General features: G+C 54.3%; 1 pseudogene; it reads right to left on the bottom strand.

Moving 5' to 3' along the window:
- Nucleotides 1-1,301: 1,301 nt before the first annotated feature.
- Nucleotides 1,302-2,241, bottom strand: LOC146422004 (olfactory receptor 14J1-like; annotated as a pseudogene).
- Nucleotides 2,242-6,214: the final 3,973 nt, after the last annotated feature.

The raw sequence follows: 6,214 nt of genomic DNA, 5'->3' as shown, positions 1-6,214 counted from the left end.
GATCCTGCTCACCAAGGGATGTTCCCATGGTGCCAAGTCAGGAACTGAAATGGGGAGTGGGGCCAGAGAGGAAAGGGCAAACAGGGATGGGCTGTTTGCAGGGGAGGGGACAGGGATGGGCAAGAGGAAGAAATGTGGATGAGGAAAGAGGAAAGAAAGCAAAGGTGAAGCAAAGGAAATGCTCAGGGCTGTTTGGGGGTGGCTGCCAGGCAGCCCTGGCTCTGAGCAACAATGTCTGCAGTGGGACAGGAAACTCACAGCTCATGTGAACAAAGTTTCTGGCTGACTTCAGAGGTCACAACAAAGCTGAGTGGTTTCCCTCCCATCCCCAGCCCTTGCTGGCCCCCAGGGCTGATGGTGTTTGTGCTCACTCAGGTTCATCTCCCCACACCAACAGCATGGGGTGCTCACGCCTGCTGTGTGCAATGCAAACAGGGCTCCTGAGCCAGTGCTGCCGTGTCTCTGCCTGGAAGGATCAAGCAGCTCTGGGAGCTGGGGGAGAGGCCAGGGCTGCCAAGGGGGGATGTTGTTGGCAGCTCCATGAGGACGCTCTGGGACGCTGCCCTGGGCTGTCCAGCGCAGTGGGGATGGATCAGCCCCTGCTCTGCTGCTCCTTCCCGGCTCCCCCAGGCACCTTGCAGAGCCCCAGCCATGCTGTTTGCCCCCAGCCTGCCCACGGCCACCCTGCAGCTGCTCACGGGGGTTTTCTCTGCTCAGCATTGGCCTGGGCGTGTTCTGGAGAGAGCCTGGGCAAGGAGCCTCGAGCCCCCAGGCCCTGCCCTGAGGCGTCAGCTGTGCCCCAGCAGTGCCCATGGCCTGTCCCTGCTGCAGCCCTGGCACTGCCACCCCCAGCACTGGCAGCGACCCCGAGAGCACTCAGGCCCTACAGCAACACGAGGGGCAGCAGGGCAGCGGGGCAGTGGCACGGGAGCAGCACTGGCAACACCAAGTGCTGCTGCTCCTTGGCACAGCTGCTGTGCCACCCCTGATCTGCCCCAGCTCTGCACACAGACATTGCTGCTGCAGCTCCACAGAAGGGAACAAAGGGGGATGTCTGGTGGAAACTTTGCTGGGAGATCCTTTAGTTTGTTTAAAGCCACCGAGAGCACAGCTCCTCATTGACACAGTGTGCAGTTACAGCAAAGACAGAGACAAACCAACTGAGAAATGACACAAAAAAGGCCTTGCTTTGTGAACAACATTAAAAAAAAAAAACAAAGGAAAGAACAAACCAACAAACAAACCAAGAACTATGAAAGATTAAATTTATTACAAGTGATTTGCAGAAACTGGCAACCAATTTAATGTTTCTGAACTCATCCAGCCATTAGTCTCCACACTGCAGCCTTGAGCTCCTGGTTCCTCAGGCTGTAGATGAGAGGGTTCAGTACTGGAGGCACCACTGCGTACAGAACTGACACTGCCAGATCCAGGGATGGGGAGGAAATGGAGGGAGGCTTCAGGTAGGCAAATATGACAGTGCTGAGAAACAGGGAGACCACAGCCAGGTGAGGGAGGCATGTGGAAAAGGCTTTGTGCCGTCCCTGCTCAGAGGGGATCCTCAGCACAGCCCTGAAGATCTGCACATAGGAGAAAATAATGAACACAAAACAACCAAAAGTTAAACAGGCACTAACAGCAAGCAGCCCAAGTTCTCTGAATTTTGAGTGTGAGCAGGAGAGCTTGAGGATCTGTGGGATTTCACAGAAGAACTGGCCCAGGGCATTGCCATGGCACAGGGGCAGGGAAAATGTATTGGCTGTGTGCAGCAGAGCATTGAGAAAGGCACTGGCCCAGGCAGCTGCTGCCATGTGGGCACAAGATTTGCTGCCCAGGAGGGTCCCATAGTGCAGGGGTTTGCAGATGGACACATAGCGGTCATAGCACATGATGGTGAGGAGGAAATACTCGGCTGAAATGAAGAAAAGAAAGAAAAAGAGCTGTGCAGCACATCCTGCATAGGAGATGTCCCTGGTGTCCCAGAGGGAATTGTGCATGGCTTTGGGGACAGTGGTGCAGATGGAGCCCAGGTCAGTGAGGGCCAGGTTGAGCAGGAAGAAGAACATGGGGGTGTGCAGGCGGTGGTTCCAGGCTACGGCGCTGATGATGAGGCTGTTGGCCAGGAGGGCAGCCAGGGAGATGCCCAGGAAGAGGCAGAAGTGCAGGAGCTGCAGCTGCCGTGTGTCTGCGAATGGCAGGAGGAGGAAGTGGCTGACGGAGCTGCTGTTGGACATTTTGAGCCTCTGGCCATGGGGACCTGTTCAGGGAGAAAAGGACAGTGAGAAGTTAGGCGCGACATTCCTGAGCAATGTCCAAGCCCTTTCTGCCAGCCCTGCCCCTCCCACTCTGTCACCCAATTTCCCTTTTCTCAGAGCTCTTCCTCCAGCCCCATGCCTGCAGCTCTGCTGGGATCTGGCCCTGTTGCTGTCACAAGCAGTGGCTCTGCCCATGGACACTGAGGAGTCAGCTCTGCTCTGCAGCAGTGGGTCATGGGAATGGGGGACAGGGACCAGTCCTGGGTTGGACTTCATCAGACCAAACTGCCCCTAAGGCAGAGGAGCTTGGCAGCATCTCCTGTCCCAGGGCTAAGGAACAGTGACAGCCAAAGGCAGTTTGAGAGGATTTCCTGCTGTGCTCATGGAGAGCAGAGAGAACTGTGCAAGGCAAGAGGATTGGCTGTAACTCAGTGAAGGGTGAGGGGAGCTGCTCTGTTGCTCCATCAGTTCCCAGCTGCCCTTTCTGAGATCAAGGGCAGTCCCTGTGTTCCCCTGAAAATCACCCTGACACAGCTGAGAGCAGAGGGACTCACAGCAGAGCCAAATGGCTCAGCCTTTCTCAGAGTCTCAGCCCCACTGCTGGCCAAGGACACTCCTGTCCCCCAGTGTCCCCTGGAAGGCAGCTCACAGCTTGGATGGACACCCCGAGGACACACCAAGGGTCCTGGCCATGGAACTGCTTGAGGAGAGTCATTTCATTGCCAGCCTGCCAGCCTGCCCTGCCCAGAGCTGCCCAGGGCAGAGGGAGCTGGGACACCTCATTGCTGTGCTCACCCTGCACAGGAGGAGCCCCAAGGGCTGCGCCTGACCCTGCAGCTGCAACTGCCATTGCCAGAGAGCCTGTCAGCAATGCCAGGAGCACCTGAGCAAGGCAAGGAGAGAGACAGCCGAGCCCTGAGGGAAAGCCTTTCCCTGCCCAGCCCTGCACAGCCCCTCGCAGGCAGCAGCAGTGCAGGACAGTCGCCCTCAGGCCCTGGTCAGCAGGGAATGGGCAATGGCAGGAGAGATGCCCTTCATCTCTGGTGCTGCTCTGCCGGCCCAGGAGGGGACTGAGGGCCCCGAGCCCCCGGGCTGAGGGCTGTGCTGGCTGCCAGGGGACACAAGAGCTCTGCTGCTCAGGGCAGCTGGCAGATCCCCTGCCCTGGCAAAGAGCCCTCAGGGCTGCAGGAGCTGCTCTGCAGGACAGCCCTGGGCACCCCTGGCTGCACCCCCACCTTCCCAGCCTGCAGCCATCCCTGGCAGCAGGAGCTGTCCTGCCCTGTCCCTCTGACGGTGCCCAGGGCAGCCCTGCTCTGCAGCACATCCTCCCCCAAACCAGAAACACCAGCAGAGCCATCCTTACAGTCATATCAGTGCTGTCATGTGTCAGCTTTAGGAGATCCCTGCAGCCAGAGACTTACTGTGTCAGAAGTTGTGAAGATTTCTCCATGAATAAGCTCAGAATTGTCCTTCCAGTTTCTTTAAGCCTCTGTCTGCTTCACTCCTCTCAGGTACCTGCAGGCAGCACCCTCAGCCCTGCTGGGCTGGGAGAGAAACTGCTCCTCAGGAGAAATGTCTTTTTGAAGCTCTTCTTGGTTGCCAGGAGCTCCCTCTGTGCCAGGAGCCCAGCCCAGCTCAGCAGCACAGCAACAGCACAAGGACTTTAATGAGCCTCTTGGGGATTTGGTGTTGTTTCCATGAGACTCAGTCCCTGAGAGAGTGTTCAAAAAACTTCTCAAGAACTCAAAGTCAGATTCAAACTTCCAAGTATCTCAAAGTTTCAAGCTGTCCCACTGAGGGACACAAACCAGAAAGTGTCCCCAGGTTCCAGATGGAGCAGAACTCCGGAGGCAGTGATGACAGCTGGGGACAAACAAGGCAAAGGTGTCTCTGATGGTGAGCAAAGCTGGATGTGTTTCAGGAATGCAAAGGGCCAAGGCCTGAGCCCCAGCCCCTGGCAAGGCAGATCCTGTCCCTCCCTCAGTGCTCAGGGCTCTTCCCGGGGCACTGGCATGTGGGGATGTGCAATGCCAAGGGCAGGACCATGGGGCAGCCCCTGCCAGGCTGCTGGGCAGGGACAAGGAGGCCATGAGGTCCCAGGGCTGCAAGGGTCACTTGTCTCCTCCTCATGGCCTCAGGGCCAGGGACAGCAGCCATGGCCAAGGTGCTGGAACATTTCTCTGCCCTCTCCATTGTTTAGCCATGGAAATGTTGTGTTCTTAATCCAGGAAAGACAGAGAGTGAGTTTTTGACAGGGGTTGTATTGGCAGAAAATGGCACTATATCTTTATGCTGAACAAGGGCAAATTTAGATTGGATGTAAAGATGATGAAATATTTTACAGTCAGGTTCGCAAGACTCTGGCTCAGGTTGCCCAGTGAATGGAAACCACATCCCTGGAAGTGTCCAAGGTTTAGAGCTTTGCGTAACCTGAACGAGTGAAGGTGTCCCTGGGTAATGGGAGTTGGACCAGATGCTCTTTTGGGCCTTTTCTAACCCAAGCCATTTTATAATTCTGTCATTCTTATATCCCCAACTCCTTCTGCACAGCGCTGCAAATACCTACACACACCATGTGTCAGCATTTTAATCTGACCTAATCCCCAACATTTCCATAAAAATGAAAAAATGCCAGTTGTTGGACATGAATTGCCACGGTTTTAGAGGAACCAAACCCAAAATGTAAAAATAATTCAGAGCAAGGTCCAACATCTCTGTGTGAAAGACTGACCAAGTGGGTCTGTCATGGTTTGGGAATGGTACTCCCCAGTTCATTGCTCCCACTGACACTTTCCAAACCACTCTGCTGTTTGCTCCTTCCTCCCTTTACCCCAGCCCTTGTGAGAGGATGGAGAGCAGAACTGGACACACAAAAGTTAAAGATTGTGGGTTGAGATAAGAACAATTCACAGGAAACAGCACTGAGATGAGAAAAGGAACAGTAATAACAACAATAGTAATAAAAAAAGTGTACAAAAGAGAGATTCACAAGGAAAATGCTCCCTTATGGAGCTCAGCTCAAGCTGACTGCAGCCCCACCACCCTGATCACTCCCCTGGCTTGGAATTGGTGTTACCCCCTGCTCCCTGAACCACTCTGACTCGACTGGAAGGAGCCCCTTCTCCTCAGGAGAGAGACTCCCTTTCCCCTACCCTGGCAATGATGTGAGGTGACAGAGAATAACCTCTGGGTCCTGGCCATGCCCCTCCTGGCTACTGTGAAAATTAACTCTGTCCTGGCCAGAACCAAGACATTTCCCACCCCTTATTCTATACCATCTACTCATGCCCAGATCCTACACCTTCTAAGTGTTTACATATACATATATATATATTTATACAGAAGCACAAGTATAACTTCCAAACTCAGTGGCTGTGCCCCCAAGATACTGCTGAGTTCATTTAGTCCATGGCTGTGAGTTCTGTCCATGTTAGATGTCTCCCAGGGCAGCAGGGCTGCTGTGCTGTCAGCTGGTTGCTGCATCAGGATCTCATGCCTGGTGTATCTGGAGGAGTCCATCCTTGTTGTCCATGGGAGTTATGGCAAACAGTGGCAGTGTCATTCAGCAACCAGTGTTATACAATTCAGCATTACATACTGTTCTCACCCAACATCAAATCCTCTTGAGGGACACATCATGTTTCCCCTTCCCTCTGCATCTCCCACCAAGTGCACTCAGGTCCTTGGGAAAAAAACAATTCCAGGCATGGGTTTGCCTTTGCTTGAGGCAGGACTGACCCAAACTGTCTTCTCTAACACATTTCTCATAGGCACCACGGGGCTTTATCCCCTTCTCTGGCACATGGAGGATTTGACTGGGCAGGCCCAGCTCGATTGGTGAAGTCTGAAGTGTTCCCTGATCAGATGGCCTTCCCTGAATGCAGCTCCCAAATTTTCTGAGGTCCCACCATGCAGTGCTTTCAGGGTGGATTTTAGCTGTCCATTGCACTGTTCAGCCT

This window comes from Lichenostomus cassidix, unplaced genomic scaffold (genome assembly GCF_008360975.1).
Source record: "Lichenostomus cassidix isolate B80296 unplaced genomic scaffold, HeHo_3.0 HiC_scaffold_46, whole genome shotgun sequence".
Taxonomy (NCBI): domain Eukaryota; kingdom Metazoa; phylum Chordata; class Aves; order Passeriformes; family Meliphagidae; genus Lichenostomus; species Lichenostomus cassidix.
The sequence above is the reverse complement of the archived record's forward strand: the minus strand, read 5'-3'. Positions and strand labels throughout refer to the sequence as shown.